The 18,962-nt window shown below is 43.2% G+C and overlaps 1 pseudogene; it reads left to right on the top strand.

Annotated features, from left to right (window-relative positions):
* Window positions 1–15,604: 15,604 nt before the first annotated feature.
* LOC142429069 (bifunctional phosphoribosylaminoimidazole carboxylase/phosphoribosylaminoimidazole succinocarboxamide synthetase pseudogene) lies at window positions 15,605–18,521 on the top strand (annotated as a pseudogene).
* Window positions 18,522–18,962: the final 441 nt, after the last annotated feature.

Below are 18,962 nucleotides of genomic sequence, written 5' to 3'. Positions count from 1 at the left end.
AATTCAGTATATATTTACATAGCGGCTGATCAGCTTTTCATTCAACACCTTGTACACATTTTTCTCATTTCACTTGTTGCAAATTTCCACAATGTAATATCACTTAATCCCAATTCCTCCTTCTGTTTTCAGTTCTAATCTTTGCCCTTGGGTAAAGGCTCCTTCTCTTCTTCATCTCCAGTGACTGATTATTCTACAGTGTGTGGCGCTTACAGGGTTCTTGTTTCCTTACAGATCTGTCTGTTATTTGACTGTACCACTATCTGATATTTAAGCCGAGTTATTTTATGATTTCGAGTTTTGTTCCATAGTTTTCCCTACTTGATCCAGTACCTTCTAATGTGAACCCTTTCAGAGAAGTCAGTAGGAATAAGACTGTGTGAAGATTCAGTGGGAAACAGCTTTCACATTATCTGTCAGATATTTTAAAACAATCATCTAGTTCTTATGTCTCAGAGTCATGGAAACCGATGTTCACATAGTCCATTAGTCCATTGGACAAATTATTCCCATACATCTTCAGTTTCCTTCACCCTTCTTTCTTCTAGGCAGGAAGGGACCAATGGTGCCATCTTAGATGGCCACTCAGGAGCTTTCAAGACCCAAATCACCACTAGCAAGATGTAGTGGAGTGAGATTTCTTACTAAGGCTCTCCTACCCATGTCTCTGTAATTCCCACCAGATGATGGGGGTGAGACTATGCAAATAAGTGTATGAAACTCTAGTAGAGGGGATTAGACCCCCATAATTGTGAGTATTGTCCCTGCGTTCTGTGTGGCCATTGAAATCAGTTATTGAACCCAGTTTAGAAGTAGAGTATTGTGGGAGGAAGGTTGATATCAGAAGAAGTAAAGAAGGATGGAGCATGGAGCATCGAGGCATATCGGACCCCTGCCTCTTGGCAATAGGGAAGCTCCTACCCAAACCAAACTCATTGTCATTGAGTCTATTCCAACTCATACAACCCTATAGGACAGAGCAGAACCACCTCTGTGGTGTCTGAGACTGTAACTCTTTGTGAGAGTAGAAGGCCCCTTTTTACTTCCAACGCGAGGCTGGTGGTTTCAAACTGCTGACCTCACTGTTAGCAGCCCAATATGTAACTACTTTGCCACCAGGAAAGGTCCAGGACCCAGGAAGCATCATTCCAAGAGAAGAGGATCAAGCAATGTCGACACCAGCTTGATGTAATTAAAGATGCATGTTGACTAGGAAACAATAAATACTCTATCACTACCACACAACTGAATGCCTTTACAGAGTCAGTGAACTGCATTTGACTGTGTGGACCACAACAAACTGAATAACTTCAAGAATGGGAATTCCAGAACACTGCGTTGTGCTCATTCAGCACTTGTACGTGGATCAAGAGGCAGCTGTATGAACAGAACAATGGAGTCCTGCATGCTTAAAGTTCAGGAAAGGTGTGTGCCAGGGTTGTGTCCTCCCATCATATCCGAACAATCTATATGCTGAACAAATCATCAGAGAAGCTGGATTATTGGAAGAAGAATGTGGGTTGGAGGAAGGTTTGCAAACAACCTGTGGTGTGCAGATGACACAATCTTGCTTGCTGAAAGTGAAGAAGAATTTCAGCACTTGCTGATGAAGATCGACCATTGTAGTCTTCAGTGTGGATTGCAACTCAATGTAAGAAAAGCCAAAATCCTCACAACTGGACCGATAGGGAACACCATGCATGAAAAGTAGAGAAGCGGGTGAGGTTGTCAAGGATTTTGTCTTGCTTGGATCCACAATCACTGCTCATGGAAGCGGAGGTCAAGAGATCAAATTATGCACTGCATTACATTGACTTCATCTAATGGTAAGTCCCAAGGAGTGTGGAATACAGACAACGTGACAATTTCGGAGAAGACCAGTCAAACATGTGCATTACAATTCTCACCCCAAGCCAATGTGATGATGGTGGGCTGCACTGAGCATTGCGACGGGTGCCGGAAGGAGAGTTTAGCTCCACCTTTGCTTCCGACGCCTTCTTATTTCCTTACCAAGAACAGAGTCATTTTGCCAGTCTCTCTCCACTTCCCCAATCAGAAAGGTAGATCTGTTTTGAAAATCATTTTATTCATCGCTATTTCAGATAGCTTTGAAGTTGAGTAATCACATTGCCCAGTAATATTTATCTGTATTTCTAATTTTCATTGGGAATTTGGTTCATCACCTCCTTCTCAAATATCTGGGGGAAATATAATAAAGCATGCCAGGAGAGAATGCAGGAATTGGATGCCAACTATCTGCTCCCTTGATTCGACTCCAATGTGGTGATTAAATGAGTGTTTGCTTTGTTGCAGATCAATTATTTTGAGGCCTCAGAAGTTCTTGCTGTGTCTTGAATTGTGCTGATGGTTTTTAAGTAGGCCATAAAAATTCCTGTGAATGATTTGTTTAATTATTGTCTTGCTCCTCATTTACATTTTTATCTAAAACTCAGAGAACGGAAATCTGTATTCAATTCCATTTCCTGTGAGCTACAATTTGCCTCATTTGGACAACTATCTGGACACTGCTGTCTGTAAGGAATAGCAGCCAGGCAGAGTTCCATGCCTGTGAGATGGCCCTGATGGCTGGAGACATAGCTCTTTTGATTGTGTGGTTTAGGGCAATGTTTGATGCTTCTTTAATAGCTTTGTTTCCTTTATGATACCAGACAATCAGAAAGTTCTACACGGGCTCCGATTTTTATTTTCTGGATTAGGCTTCTAAGACTGAAGATTGGGTCTCTGGGGTGGGGCAAAGGTTAGTTACCATGCTAGGCTGCTAACTGAAAGTTCAAGTCCACCCTTAGGCACTCACCCCAGAAGGCAGACCTGAAGATCGCCTTTAGAAAAGTCACCCTTGGAAAGCCATAAGGAGACATTTGTACTGTACACACACGGGGTAGGCATGTATTGGAGACAACTGGGACTGGTTCAAAGTTGTGACTTCTAGGCCACTACCGTGCGAGACTGGTTTTCACTGAGATGAGGGAGAGGGGCTAGTCACGAGACTCTCTGGTGTCCCTGTGGGGTGGCCACAAGGGCGGTGGTTCAAGGCCATCAGCTGCTCCTTGGGGAACAAAGGAGGCTCTCTGTTCTTGGGAAGTTTATAACGTCGGAAGGCCACCCTGAATCGGAATGGCCTTGGTGGCAGCAGGTTGGCCTTCTTGGTGGGGGTCTTCTCCACAAACGCGACCTTCAACGCCATCATGTGGCTCCTGCAGAGACTGTCGCGGTAGCAGAGTGGAGAGAACATTAAAAATGGTGGGATTTCACTTCACAAACATTCTGTCAGGTTCAATACGAGTGCTTTTAAAATGCTGGAGTCTCAACTGCAATGAAAACTGCGAAGAACAAGAATCTGCGGGGTGAAAAGCTGCAGTTGTAACAGAAACAAAGCGAAACATTCCTGAGCTACTTCTCCCTGAACTGCCAAGATTTCTCATGTTGATGAAAGTATTGTGAGTGTGCGGCGCAGCAGACTTGCACGCGTGAAAAATAGATCATCTCACCCGGGTTCTTCAGTTGACAGCTGCAGAGCAAGGCCTCCTGGGGGGAAGAGCCAGCCCCAGGTCTCCCACCCGTTCGGGGCAGACGCAGGACACGGAGTTGCAAATCTTGGTCCCAAGTCCAGTGTTCTCTCGCCCTCAAACTGCTATAAATGTGACAAATTATCTTATTAGTTTAGCCTAGTTCAGCATTTTCTCAAGTGTGGGATGTTAATGGGTGTTACATGAAATAATAGTTTCATGGTCAAATGAATATAGGAAATGCTGTTAAATAAAATTAAACACATTTCTTCATTTCAGGCTTCTGTGAACCTTTAATATGTTAATATATATTGTGACTCTCCAAGAGAGAAATCAAACATGCAGTGTTCTCCAAACTTATATGACCATATAAACCTCCTCAGTTGATTTTTGTTGTTGTTGTTGTTGTTGTTGTTTTTTGCCTTCTCAGAATAACTCACAGAAGATCTTTGGAAAATGCAGCTCTTACTAATAAAATGACCTCTCCAAACTCGAAACCAAACTCATTGGCCATCCAATCCATTGCAACTCATAGTGACCCTGCAGATCCCAGTAGAATTGACCTTCTGGGTTTCCAAGGATATATGTTCTTAGGGAAGCGGAAAGTCTCGTCTTTTCCCCAAGTGGGTTTGTACTGCACACCTTCTGATGGGCAGCCCTCTGTTCAATCCTCTACGACCCCATCAGGGCACCTTACAATTGGATCTAGGTCATTCAGATGAAGAGACAGACAAAATGACTGTGTGTAGGGATCTGGGCAGCATTGGGGAAACAAACAAAGTGCAGCATAGCGCTCAGAAGCAGAAAGAGCAGAGAGCATTACTCATCCTCGGGAAAAAGGAGAGGAGCCCAATGAGAGGTGGGGAGTGGAGAGGGCTGCCTGGCGGGACCTTTCCTCTTAGAGCTTGTAGCTACAGTCAAGGGCCCAATGCTGCAGGAGAGGGGAGGTAGGCAGGTGAAATTAAGGGAAAAAAAACACCAGCTTCTCCTTCCTTTTACCCTCTGGTGTCTTACTGATGCTTCCCATTGGTCAACGAGGAGGATCAGAATCCTGCGGGCAATGGAGCCCTGGAGCTGTAACTTCTAGCTTCAGCATCTCAGAGGCCGAGATGGCCTGTGCACTGACTTAGGTGCCTCACATGTATTGATCATGTTCATGAAGTGCACAATAATTTATAGATGAGCCACAAACTCATGTAGCTAGTGAGAGGAGGACTGATTTCTCTCTTTATCTGACTATCTTCCATTTTGTCCACATTGCTGAGCCAGAAAACACCAGATTTTTTCAAAGAAAGCTTAAAGAGCTTTCAGAAGGTGTGTTTCATCTTCAGTTGGATGCAACTCCATGTTGTCACCAACACAACCCTCTAACAGAGTGAACTTACTGGGTGTTTCCTCTGCAGCAGCAAGAGGCCTGATTCATTTCTGCAACCCCAGGACCCTAACACGGCACATAGTAAGGATCTATTAAATGATCAATTAATAAATGCATCAGTGAGAACATTATATTAGAAGGTGGCCTTTGTTAGGATTCAGCTGGGATGAAGTTCACCTACCAATCCTCTTTTTAAATGTCCAGGCATGTTTGCAAGGGTACCTTTCCCATTGGGAGCATCTGTTCATGACTATTTTCTTAATATCTGGCTATCTCTCTTCTTACAACCCCCAAGTACATCCACTAAACCCTCCTTTGTATGTAAACACACATATGCTGTCTCCCTGCCTCCATCGCTGCCATGTTATGGACTGTCTTCATAGAGTCCCCTGATTCATATTAATGTTCAAAAGGTCTGGTTTTTACCAAATGTAACAGTTACATAATCTCCTGTCAACTTGAGCAAAGGGGTGGAGTCTAGCCTGTCAATCACGTCATAGCCAATTAGATATCTCTGTGTAGGCATGGCCTTCTCCTGAAGATTCTGGGAACTCTTTTCTTCCTCCCTGGAGGCAGACACACACACACTCTCTCTCTGCTTCACATCCCTGATGATAAGCCATATTGAGCCACGCTGATGGCAGCCAGAGACCTGGAGCTAAATGAGCCATGTGGAGAACTGTGCCAGCACTGACATGCTTCCCCAAAACTTTTCAACCACTGGCCTGTAATCTTCTGGCTTTCGGCATCATTGCATGTGCTGCAAGAGTCTGTAGAAGAATTTATGGTCTAGTATCAGACATATGGGTTAATATCAGACTTATGGGCTAATATTGAACTTAGAACTTGATCTGGACTGAGCCAGGATGTTTTCTTAATATACAATTACTGTTGGATATAAAACTCTTTTACACACATATGAGTGTCAATGAATTTGCTTCTCTAGTAAACCCAGACTAACACACCAAATTATGTGCCAATGTCTTCTACTTACCTCAAAATCTTATGCGAGCTCCCTATTGCTTGTTCACTTAATAGCTAACTATTGGGTCTAATTGAAAATAAGTTTTCCATTCTAAAATTATTATTTTTATTTCTTTATCTTGGTCAAGTCTGACTCCATCAGCTGACCCAGAGGTAACCCTTGGATTAGCTGGAGAGCTCTGTCATGAGCTTCTGTGCGCATTCTCCCTGCTAAGAGAAAGCCCCTTCTCCTTCGTGCATCCATCCATCTAGTCATTCATCCACTCACCTTCTGGATCCCTTAATATACCCCTAAGCCTATAGCAGCGCTAACACAGGTATCAAGAGAAATGTAGCGTGGTGTCTGAGTAGACCATGGACTTTCACGGGAACATGATTCCCTAAAACGGAGTAAAGAGACTTTGTTTTGCCAAGGATCATATGGATCTTGATTATGTCATTCGTGGACCATTCACAATTATCCACTTAAAAACTGCCTTGCTCCAGTGGGTCAAACGTTTCATGAACTCACCCCTAAGATGATGACTGGAACTGCTTCTCTTTGGCAAGGTGTGTGATGTTATCTGGTATTGATTTCCTTAAAGCAAGACAATTTAACACAGTTTCCTGAATTTTACAATAAAAATATAAGTTCAAGGAAGCACTTCATAAATTGGCACCACAGAAATTCAGGGATAGTGTGCAACATATCAAAAGATAAAGACCAAATCACTGCCTTTGCATGGATTCTGTCTCACAACGACCCTATAGGACAGAATAGAAATGCCCCTGTGAGATTCTGAGACTGGAACTCTTCACAAGAGCCCCATCTTTCTCCCAAGGAGCAGCTGGTGATTTCGAACTGCTAACCTCATGGTAGCCACCCATTATGTCAGCAGGGTTCTGTGCAACATAGTAGAACTTCAATAAATATTTGTTAGATAAGGAGATGAACAAAAAGAATGAGGCTACATGGGAACTAGATTTGAAATAATGTCTACTTCTCTAAATCATAATCAGCCAATGAAAATCCTATAAACCTCAAGGATGAAACCCACACACAGCTATGGGGACAGCATTCTGTCCCACCATGCATGAGGCTGCCGTGACCAGGAGGCCAACTCCCCAGCAGCTAGCCAACATTCCACCAGAGCCACGCAAGCGTCTTTGGATTCTGTGCCCTGGTGCCTGAGATTTTGTATTTCGAAGATGCTACCAAATAGCCATCCTTGGAGTTGCAAAGTACTGTAGGACAAAAACAACTCAAACCTGTTGCTCTTGAATGGATTCTGACTCACGATGATGCTGTGTCTCACAGAGTCGGTTTCCTTGCCATACAGGACCCTGGGTGGCACCACAGAAGTGCATTTGGCTACTACATTCTGGGACAATGAGCTGGCATTTGTTGACGTAAAGATGGTGGCCAAGACAAGCCAGGGAAGCTCAGTTGTGCTCTGAGACTCATGGGGTTGCCATGAGTCAGAATGGATTCAACAGCAGGGCTTTTGATTTTTAATTTTCATAGGAGCAGCTAGCCAGGCCTTTCTTCCACACTACCCCTAAATGGGTTCAACCCACCAACTTTTATGTTAGGAGCCAAGAACAAGCCATCCACCCCACCCAGGAACGGCTCTGGAGAAACGGACGGAAAAGAATGCATATCCAGCTCAGGGTGGGTGTCAGGCAGTGTAGAAGGATCTTTGAATATATGCATGAGCACAAGCGTTTTTAACTTTGCTCCACAGGCTGGTTACATTAAAGTTACCTAAGGATGTTTTAAAAATATAAATTCCCAGGACCCCATCCAAGAGCTGCAGACACAGAGGGACTATGGTAGAGACTGGAACATCAGAATTTAAAGATCAAATTGAAAAATGCTCCAAGTTGATTCTGATCGGCTGAGGTAGGTGGCCCTTGCACTGGTAGAATCCCATCTCCTTTGAGTGTGGGGAGAACCTGGGAATCTGAGGAGAAAGCGCTCCCACTCCCAGGAATAGGTCGCATCACGCAGGCTTACTCTAATCACACAAATGCTTGAAAAGCATGTTAACTGCAGAGAGAGAAGCCCGGCATCAAGAAGCACACCCTATATTAACCAATTCATATCAGGCCACTATAATCAAACTACAATACATTACATTACAGAACACACGTAACATTTTAGAAAATTACAACTGAGCGGCAGTGACCTAACTTGATGGGGTAAGGGAGGTACTGAGTAGAGCTGAGAGTGGGGGATCACAAGGGGACATGAGGAAGCTTTAGGTGTGTCTGTTATCTTGATGGATCCCCAGTGGCTCAGTGGGCTGACCGTGGAGCTCCTAACCACAAGGCTGGCAATTCCAACCCACAAGCCACTCCATGAGAAAAATATGAAGCTGTCTTACTCCATAAGGATTCTCAGTCCAGGCAGCTCTCAGGAGCAACTCTGCTCTGCCTGATATGAGACAGAATTGGTGCAATGGCTGTAAGGTGGTTTGTTGGATTTTTCTATGATGTTGATTATTTAAGGATTTTATAGTGTACAGTGGATACTAAATGCATCCCTCTATTATGTGAAGTTATTTGTAAGTGAAGTATGTCTCCATAAGACTGAAAATTTTGAGAAGCAAAGCTGCCCCTGGATTGTGGCAGAAGTTGATGAGATTCAATATGTGAGAAAGAGTGGATGGAGCCTTGTTGCTAGCTACCGGCTTGAAGGTGAAGAGGACCACATGAGAAAGGATGAAGTTAGTCTAAAGGAATGGACAAAGACCCCTAGCTGACAACCATCAAGGAAAAGGAAGCTGGGTCCTACAACATAAGTAACTGAATTCTGTCAACAATCTGGGAGAGCTTGAGCATGCATTCCTACTCAAGAGCCTACCGTAAGAGCCCAGCCTTGCCAACGCCTTCACATCAGCCACGTGAGATCTAAGTAGGGAGTTCAGCCAAGCCTGTGAGATAATAAATGGATGTTGTTTTAAGCCAGTAAGTTTGTGGTCATTTGTTATGCAGCCCAGAATTCTAATATATACACATTTAGGTTTGACAATAACCACACTGTGACCCACCCACCAACTCTGAAATATTAGTATTATGATGCTCATGTTACAGATGACCAGGTGAGCTCAGAATACTAAGTCATTTGGCCATAGTTTTCCAGCTAATGGCTGAACTATAATTTGCACTTCTATTTTTTTTAGCATTGAAGTCTATTCACTTTGTCCTACCCTCTAAAAAGAATAAAGGAAATCAATGAATTTGAAGAAAGAAGACATAAGTCAGTAGGCATTCTGAAATGAATTCTATTTCTTTAATGTGGCCACAGAAAGGTTAAGCTCTGATCTACTCATTATAGGAGAGTTGAATGGTCAGAATAGACAAGGGAGGGATGGAATTTCTATCCACTGTAGCTGCCACTTATGGCTTGGGGATGGCTGTTTGATCAGGTTCTTCGGATGGTATCTGTGAAGGTTGGCAAAGCAATCAAAAGCAATCAGAATGCCAGTAGGCTGTGGACAGATGACTGGCTTTGTTCCTTTATCAAGGGTCTCATAGCCTCCTGGCTCACAAGAGATAAAGAGGACATTTGGGTCGGACTTCAATGGTGTTTTATCAGCCTCTCAGAACAGGATTTAGTGTGCAGTACTGGCAACTGCCAGCAGTCAAGAAATCGAGTGCACATGCCTGCAAGGATGAGCTGTCCTTCGGCTGTTGAGCGTGGTAAAAAGCACAAAGGAAGACCCAGGTGAGCTCCAGTCTGGCCAGTTCATTCCCATCCTCCCTCAGATATTTCAGATTCCGATTGACTGAGGAGAGTTGAGAAAACAGAAAGATTCCCTCATATACTCATTGAATTCGGTTCCTGCTGGTATGCTCAATGTCATGGGCAGGCAACTGGGTCTCATGGGACCAACCTTTTGGCACAAAATGAAAAGCAGGAGGAGTGAAAAGACAATCCATCCCCCAGGAGTCCTGGTGACCAAGTGGTCCACACCGGGCTGCTGGCCGCAAGGATGAAACCTCCAGGGAGAAAGCCCTCTCCTTCAGTAAAGGGTGACAGTCTCACACAGCCACAAGGGCAGTGCTACCCTGTCCTGTAGGGTTACTGTGAGTCAGAAGTGACTCTATGGCAGTGAGTTTTGGAGATTCCTAATTCTGATCCCATATTTTTGCAAATAAATAATATTTTATTGACATATCATACTCCTTTCAATAGAGCCCTCCCTTTCCCATACAGTTCTGCTGTTCAATCCCATCAGGTGGGGTTATAGTCATCAGTGCTATCAACTCCCTTCCCCCCATTTCCTCCCCTCCCCCCTCATTTCCTGCACCCCACGGGAACCCTTACTCCTGTCCATGTCCACGAGGAGTCATCTATCTTGACTGCCAGCTTGACTGAGCCATCTTAAATGCACAAATGAACATATACAAGTCTAACATGATCCATGAGGTATATCACATAAGGCCCATCATAGTAGGGGAAGGAAATCTTTTTTATTTTAATGATTTTATTGGGGGCTCTTACAGCTCTTATCACAATCCATACATACATACATACATTGTGTCAAGCACATTTGTACATTTCTTGCCATCATCTGTTGGCTCACTGCGTGATTGTTAAATCATCATTCTCAAAACGTTTTCTTTCTACTTGAGCCCTTGGTATCAACTCATTTCCCCCTCCCTCATCCTCTCTCTCCCTCCCTCATGAACCCTTGATAATTTATCATTTTTTTTCATGTCTTACACTGACCACTGTCTCCCTTCACCCACCGTTCTGCTGCTTCTCCCCCTGGGAGGGGGTTATATGTTGATCATGTGATCGGTTCCCCCTTGCTTCCCCCACCTTCCCCTTACCCTCTGGTATCACTATTCTCATTATTGGTCCTGAGGCTCATCTCTTCCTTGTGATCCTTGCGTGAGGGGATTTCCAATTGTCTACATATGGGCTTTGGGTTTCCACTCCTCCCTCCCCTTCAATCACCTTGATATAATTTTTTGCTTTGGGTCTTTGATGCCTGCTACCTGAGCCCATGGACACTTCATGATCACACAGGCTGGTGTGCTTCTTCCATGTGGGTTTTTTGTTTCTCAGCTAGATCTTCAAGCTTTTAAGGTACCAGGTGCTATATCTTTTCATAGCTGGGCACCATCAGTTTTCTTCGCCACATTTGCTTATGTACCCATTGTGTCTTCAGCAATCTTCTTGGGAAGGAGAGCATCATAGAATGGCAGGTTATTAGAACAAAGTTTTATTGCATTGAGGAAGTACTTGAGTAGAGGCCCAATGGCCCTTGCTGCCTTAATACTTAACATATGAATATATGCACATAGATCTATTTCCCCATCCTCATATATAAATATATATACATGTGTACATACTTGTATTTAGACCTCTATAAATGCCCTTTGCCTCCTAGTTCTTTCCTCTCTTTCTTTTCCTTCCTCTTGTTCCACTATCATGTTTGGCCTTCATTTGGCCCTCAGTCAGTCATTCCTCTCGCTACATTGCACTTGACCAAGTCCCATCACCAGGCATCCTATGCTGTCATTGCAATTAATTTTAGATCATGTATTGTTCCCTTGTCCCTAGGTTTGTTAACCTACCCCTTCCCTTACCCTGCCTCCCCCACTCCCCCCCGTAACTGTCGGTCCCATTGTTTTCTCCTCTGGATTGTTTATTCCACCTATCTTATCTAGATCGACATGCAAAAACAATAATAAGCACAAGAACAAAACAAGGGAAAATAAAAAATTAAACAACAGCAAAAAAGAAAAGCCTATAAATAGCTTCAGATCTATCCGTTGACCTTTAGCAGTGTTTTTGGTCGAGTCTGATGAGGTGCCACACCCTGGTCCAAAGTCTAATTTTAGCATTCCTTGGGACCTTGCTTGCTTTGCTTCCTTTACTGCTCTGTTGCACACCTTTAGTGTTTTGCCCGGGTGTGGTGGGGTCAGATCCGGCACAATTCCCACACATTGTCTCCAGTGTTGTTCCCTGTAGCATTAAAGGTCAGAGAGGGATATCGTGTCTCCTGGTGGGGCCGGCCCTATGATCCTCTCTGAGCAAGAATATCATCCTGTGGATTTGGTGGCCCCAGATGTGTTCCACTCTCATTCTCTCGCCTTCCCTCTTGGTTTATGCTCTGATCAGATGCGCCCCTCTCCCCAGCTGTAGCTTCAAGTGCTGTCCTCTGCCGTGCATTCTTCCTGGTGGGGGATGAGGGGTGAGGGAGGTCCACTTACCTGGCATTGGAGGCAGCCCAGAAGACCAGGGGAGGAAATCTTAAAGAACTAGAAGATAGTATGTGCTTCATCAGTGCCACACGCACCCTGGATTTACCCCCCTTTTCATGAGGCCCTTCTAAGAGGGCCTTTCCAATGGTCTTGCTGGTGAACTTTGAGTCTCCACTATATGCACTCCCTTTCTTGTCAATTTGGATGAGTGTTTTTTTGAACGTCTGATACCTCTTCCCATTGACACCGCATAGCTGATTTTGAAGAAGGTTTTCCACTCAATTAATATGTTTTCAAAAGCCAATTCCTACTGTATGTCATAGATATTTTACAGAAATCCATCCAAGAATCATTCCCTTAACTCTTTCAACTAGTACTACTCTGACCTCACTCACTGAGTTCATTTTCTCAAAGGATATTTGAGCTCAACCCCGTCTATATGAGCAGCACCAACAAAGCAAAGGTGTGCACGTGAATGAAACAAAGTTGTGTTTGACCAAAATTATTATTAATAAAAAATAATAACACATTTCATATACGGAGTACTCTGGTGGAGGGAAGCCTGTCTCCCCAGACACAAACTCTTGTTTATGGAACGAGAACCTGAAAACCAGAGAGCTTTGCAAGTAGATTTTCCTGCCAGGCAGACTTTTTCTCATTTAATCTGCTTGTAAAGCCCTCACTTTCCATTTCTACCGCCACTCCATCAGGAATTTTGATGAACCGGAGGACAGAAAGCCTATCTGTATGTAAAAAAGCTGAGCTATTGCATCGTGCCTTTTGGATTTTTCCTCTGACAAGTGGTTGGCATCTGCTAACAACACTTCTTTTCTTGAGCTTTGTAACATTGCCAGACTGAGAACTGAGCTTTGAAAAAGGAGATGGAGCTGTTAACAAATGCCTTTGTTATCTCTGGAATTGATTATTGTACAGTGGTTCACAGCAAAAAAAAAAAAAACCTTGATGTGTATCTTGTCTCAATATTTACCTGCTCCTCCCAGGAAATATTGTGCTAAGAGAAATTCCCTGCAGTGCAACAAATGTCAACTCGCCTCAGATAGCTGGTGCAATTCACCAATAGACTGTCCTTTCCCATCTGCGGAAATAGGACGATAAGATCCCAAGAAGAATTTCTTATTAAGTGCTTGGAGATCTTTTGAATTCAATGACTGTTTGAAGTGTTTGGTATACCCTTTCCCCTCTTCTTTCATCGGACAAATATTTATTGAAATCTTCTGTGTGCCAAACCCTGTGCTGGCTTCTGGAGTGCAAGAGTGAATGAAACAAATGGTCCTCAAGGCAATTGTAGTCTGGTGGAGAAGCAGAGGCTACAACAGGCAATTCCATCCCATGGCGATCAGCCAAGCTTGAAGAATACATCAAAGGCATCCAATTGAGAAAAGGACTATAAAACTGCCCCTGGAAGGATAAGTGAGAACCAGGAGTTGGCCAGAGGATGGGAGGCAGGGAGAAGGTGAGCAGGGAAGAATGAGGAGCAAATGATGCCAGGTCAAGAAGACAACACAGGAAAGAAATGGTGCAGAAGTAAATAAGAGTGTGGATTGTCAGAAGAGCTGTAAGAGTCACCAATAAAATGATTTTTTTAAGTGTGGAAACTACCTTGAGCAGCTTGCTTAACTTCTCAAAGCCTCTGTTTTCTCATAGTTAAAATGGAGGTGACCCACATCATAACATTTTCCGGATCATTTATGTAAAACCTTTTGTCTAGTGCTTATTAGATAACAAGTCCTGAGGATAGGGATGTGAGCTGATTTCAACCCATGTGACAGAGTAGACCTTCCCCGTAGGGTTTTCTTGGCTTGTGTTTGGACAGATCACGTGGTCTTTTTCCTCGGGAGCCATTAAGTGGGCTTGAGTCACTTACTTCTCTGTCAGTTACCAGCTGCTTAATTGTTTGTTCCACTTAGGCTGATTCATGATAGGTTAGCTAGTCATTGAGTTGAGTAACTAACAAAAACCCAAAATCAGTATGGTTGAAATTCTCTCCCAATCTTGTACACCAAAAGTTTTTATCTGAAGGAAGTTTTCTGCTTATACTGTACATAAGAAACTCAAACATGAGGGTTAGTAAGACAATACTATTGAAAACTCATAGAAGCCTATATTAAACAGAAATACCAAAATGTCAAGCAATTGTTTCTTGGCACATCTTCCTTCTGGGTCTTCAGAGTTCTCCCAGCAGTGTCTCTACCCCGTGGTGAGAGGAAAGAAGTTTCAGAACACGTGGCAGAATTACGCAAAATGAACGAGTTGTTCATCACAAGATGGAAGACAGAGGGATTAAATTTTACTTCACCTGTGGGAAAGAGGATTGAGCAGCTAGGTATCATCAACACCAACTGTGTAATTGACCTTCAGTTTCTCATATGTGAATTCAGGCTAACTCTGCGGAATATTAAAACATGTCTACAAGAGGTACAATTCAATTCCAGTTGAATTTAAAGAACAACTCAAGGACAGGCTTAGTGCACTGAACAAAACTCTGGAAGACTTGAAAAGTTGTGAGATGACATCACGAACATCGTACATAAAGAAAACAAAAGGTCATTTAAAAAGATAAGAAAGGAAGAGAGGAAAAGAAAAAATCGGATGTCAGAAGAGAGTGAAACTTGCACTTGAAGAACACAGAGTAGTTAAAGCAAACGAAAGATATGATGAAAAGGAGTTGCCCAAAACAAGCAATCATACCGATGCGGGGTTCAGAGTGGAGACCCAAAGTTCATTTGTAAACAAATGGACCTCCCTGTTCTAAAGAAATGAGTCAGCCAGGATGTGGTATAGCACCAAGGAAACACACAACATTCCTGTAGTTCTTCAATGCTTCCTCCCACCTCTATCATGACCCCAGTTCTACGTTATAAATCCAGCTAGATGAACATGTACACTGATACAGATAAGAGCTCTTGACACGTAGGACAGATAAACTACTCAGGAACAGTAATGGGAGTAGTGATCTCATGAGGAAAGGGGGAAAGTGGAGGGAGAAAGAGGGGCGAGGGGAACCAATCACAATGATCAATGTATAACCCCAGAGGGATGAATAACAGAATGGGGGTCAAGGGTGAGAGCAAATGATGTAAGTTATGAAAATAATAATAATTTATCATTTGTCAAGGGTTCATGGAGGTGGGAGGAGGGTGGGGCATGGAGGGGAAAAAGTGGAGCTGAGACCGAGGGCGCAAGTAGAAAGAACATGGGTTGAAAATGATGATGCAACATATGCACCAGTGTGCTTGATACAATTGATATATGGATTGTTATACGAATTGTAAGAGCCCTGATAAAATTACTTATAAAAAGAAAAGAAAGGAGTTGAACAGAAAATTTCAAATGCCAATAGGAGAAGATGAAATGAAGTAGTATAGTGAAATGTGCAAAGACATGATATTTAAAGACCCAAAGCAAGCTAGGCATAGCTCAAGTGAACACAACTGAAGATAAAAATCAAGCCTCAATTTACATTTACAAAATGGAATAATTCTGAAAGTTGATTTCTATGCTTAATAAAGTCACAGCCCTCAGCTTACTCAAGATCAGGGCCACCTCTGAGGTGTTGCTCACCGGTCCAAAGCTCTGTGGTGGGAAAACAGAAGTCTATGAGTTGCTCAGTGATCCAGGGAAAGTCCTCCTGCCATCCAAGGATCAGATTACAGTAGGGAATGCAGCTGGAGAGAAACCCACCTGAAGGGAAAGCTGAGATTTCAGATAAAATAGCAGTTGTATTCTTCAGTTGGTCCGGGAAGTAGGTATCACAACTACTTTTAACTGGTCAACTGGACTCTGCCTCAGACACGCTTGTAGCCGGAGACCACATGGTATCAGGAAGGGGAAGAAAGCGGTACCAGGAGTGGTGCACTCTGGGATGGCAGACCAACAAGATCTTGCTATCTCAATGCCCTGTGTGTCATATTAAGAGACATACTATTCTGGCAATTGTGACTGACCATTCTGCTATAGTGTGCTTATACTTGTGTGTATTAGGGGGTATCTCAGAGGTATGCCACCATTGGGGAGTCACCCTCTTGAAGCCATGTCATTTATTTCTCTGTTTCTTGGTAAATGAAACCCAGGGACATTGAGCCTAGAGGGAAAGAAAACATAACAAAAGGTTTGGGGGAAAGGCAATGCAGAGGGGAGGGGGAATAAGAAGGAAATGATGTCCAGAAGCCCAGAAGGAAAAGTATGTTTGGAGATTGATTATGGAAGCAATTGTACAATTATGTCTAATATTATTGAAATATGGAATGATATGACATAGGTATTAATGCTCAAGTTATAGCAAATTAACAATAATAATAAAGCATAGATGCAGGAATGAATTCTGGGATCTCACTAAAATCCTAGCTCCAACATAAGAAAAATTAGTTCTTGCATCATGGCCCTACTCAATGCTCACATTCATGAAATCATCACTGTAGATAAGGGTGCTACAGGAAAGTGTTGTGAAGAAAGTAAATAGTGCTGGAATATCAATGGAAATAGTGACTGGAGTCTTAAAGGCTTGTATTCAAACAAGCAGCCATCTACATGAGGAGCCAACAAAGTTCACACGGAAGAAGCACATCAGCTTGTGTGATGCAAAGATGACAATTACAAAACTCAACTATGGTGAAGATAAAAGTATCAGAGCTGAAATTCTGAACACTCAATTTGTAGAAGGCTATGGAAGACAGTGAGAGTCCAAACCCTATCTGCAGAGCATCGAGTCAGACCAGGCGGCTGGCACAGCTACTATAGCCAAAGGCAAAAGTCCCAAACAGCCAAACCAACAGGCAGAGACCATTGGAGTCTTGATTATCCTCCATCAAACTCGATACTTGGCCACTTGACTCCCTACAGACACGACCTGAAATTGTGCAGTGTGCAAACATCTCTTAGTTGTTCCATAACAGAAATTTCTTTTCTGGTTTTGTGAATGTTCATGGTGGACCTTCTCCCACTGACACATTATTTGTATTTTTGTCTTTACACTATTGTGATCTTATTGTTACCACCTTAGTGTGATTTGTTTTTCAATATTTTCTATGGGGTTTCCAGCCGTGAAGCACAGGAAGAGTGGATGCCTGCTGATAATGACTGATACATGGTGTTATTGGGTATGTAAGGGTGATGGAGAGGCAACAGGGAGAGAAAGGGGCATTCAGGAGTAAATAAGGAAGGCGGCAGTGGGGGCAAAACACTGAGCAGATGGTGAACACACAGCTCATTTTGGGGTGATTCAACCATAGGGGAAGGGAATGCTGTGGGATGTATGTGATGGTGATTGGACAATCCTCCCTTGATTTGACTGAATGATTGAATAATTGTATGAAATCTAAATTATGTGCCAATAAAACCGTTGGGGGGAAAACCTGCTTTCCTCAAACATGGCAGGAGACATCTTTCATTGACCCTCAGTGTAAAATGATTCCCACCAAGTGTGTAGAAGAATAGCAACTAGTTCTTTTCTCAAAAGGAACCCTGGCATCAAGGAAGGCTAGAAGCTCTACCCACCCAAAGTGGAGATGTTTTCCAAGGATGAAGGCAACAGTGACCCACAGTAGGTCTACGGAGCAGCTAATTGCTGCCAAATTTTGCTTTGCTGGATTTGAGATAGGGCAAATGGAAGTGGATATCATGAATCATGCCACACAGGCCATGTTTTGAAAAACTGGAAACATCTTAGTTCTGCCAGGACTCTACATTGATTGACATGAAGGCTGAATTTGGTGTTGATACAACGACCCAAGAAATTGTTCTTGCTGTCGTTATTGATAATGATTCCTGGAGACTCTGGCCATCAGGGGATCAAAGCCAACAGAAGGACCAACAGTCACATCGTGACATTAAAGAAGTAACTAACTCCTGAAGGGCTACAGGTGGTCAGGAAAAAAATTTGAGTGGGTTTCAGGTGGAGTAGGGCTGCCTCTAAACTCACAAGGTCAGCGCAGGGTTGTCGTACTGAAAGGGCTCCGTCCCTGTTTCTGTGAGAAAACCAGGGATGTTTGTGGAACTTTTGGTCTCCCATGTGAACTTCACTACATCTGTCCATACAGCACAGTGGACACTGAGGACTGAAGTATGACACTGAGTATGAAGGGGGTGGTATTCCTACTCTCTTCATCGCAGTAACAGGCAGAAGCAATGGTTTGGGACAAGTGCTATCTGGTAACACTGCTTATCCAGTGATGTGCTGGCTTGTCAGACAGGGGCAGGGGGTGGGGTGTGGGGAGGGTAGGAGCTCAGGGAGTGTGGTCTTCTTTTTGGCTACGCAATGGTCACGACTGACTCCAGAAACATCAGCTCCGATCAGATCTTGCTTGTCAGACCTTTGGCTTGAACATTTGGTATGCACCAAACTTTGAGGAAGTATCTTAAATATGTGGATTTCCTTGAAGCAGACTGACAAGAAAACCAGAGAATGCTGCTTCTGAGTACTTAGTCATGTTTATTATGAGAAAAAACTCTACAAATTCCTCACTTAGCTACGGGGAAAATTATGTAAGATGAATTAAACAGATAAAAATAAAAAAGATTGAATGAAAAAACATTTTGAAAGATGCAGGAAGCATCAGAAGATGGGGGGAGGAATACACAGAGTCACTGAACTAAAAAGAGTTGCTCAACATTCAACCATTGCAAGAGGTAACATGAACAGGAATTATTGATAATGAAGGATGAAGCCAAGCGGCACTGACAGCGTTGATGAAAACCAAGGCTCCAGGAATTGACGGAATACCAACGGAAATGCTTCAACAGCTGAGGAAGCCCTGGAAGCACTCACTCACCTTTGCCAAGCTGGAAAAAAAATCCATACTTGTGCCCAGCCTTCGGTGTGGATTATAATTCAATGTAAATAAACCTAAAATCCTCAC

Source organism: Tenrec ecaudatus, chromosome 1 (assembly GCF_050624435.1).
Source record: "Tenrec ecaudatus isolate mTenEca1 chromosome 1, mTenEca1.hap1, whole genome shotgun sequence".
Lineage (NCBI taxonomy): Eukaryota > Metazoa > Chordata > Mammalia > Afrosoricida > Tenrecidae > Tenrec > Tenrec ecaudatus.
Note: the sequence above shows the minus strand (reverse complement) of the source record. Positions and strands in the feature narration are given on the sequence as shown.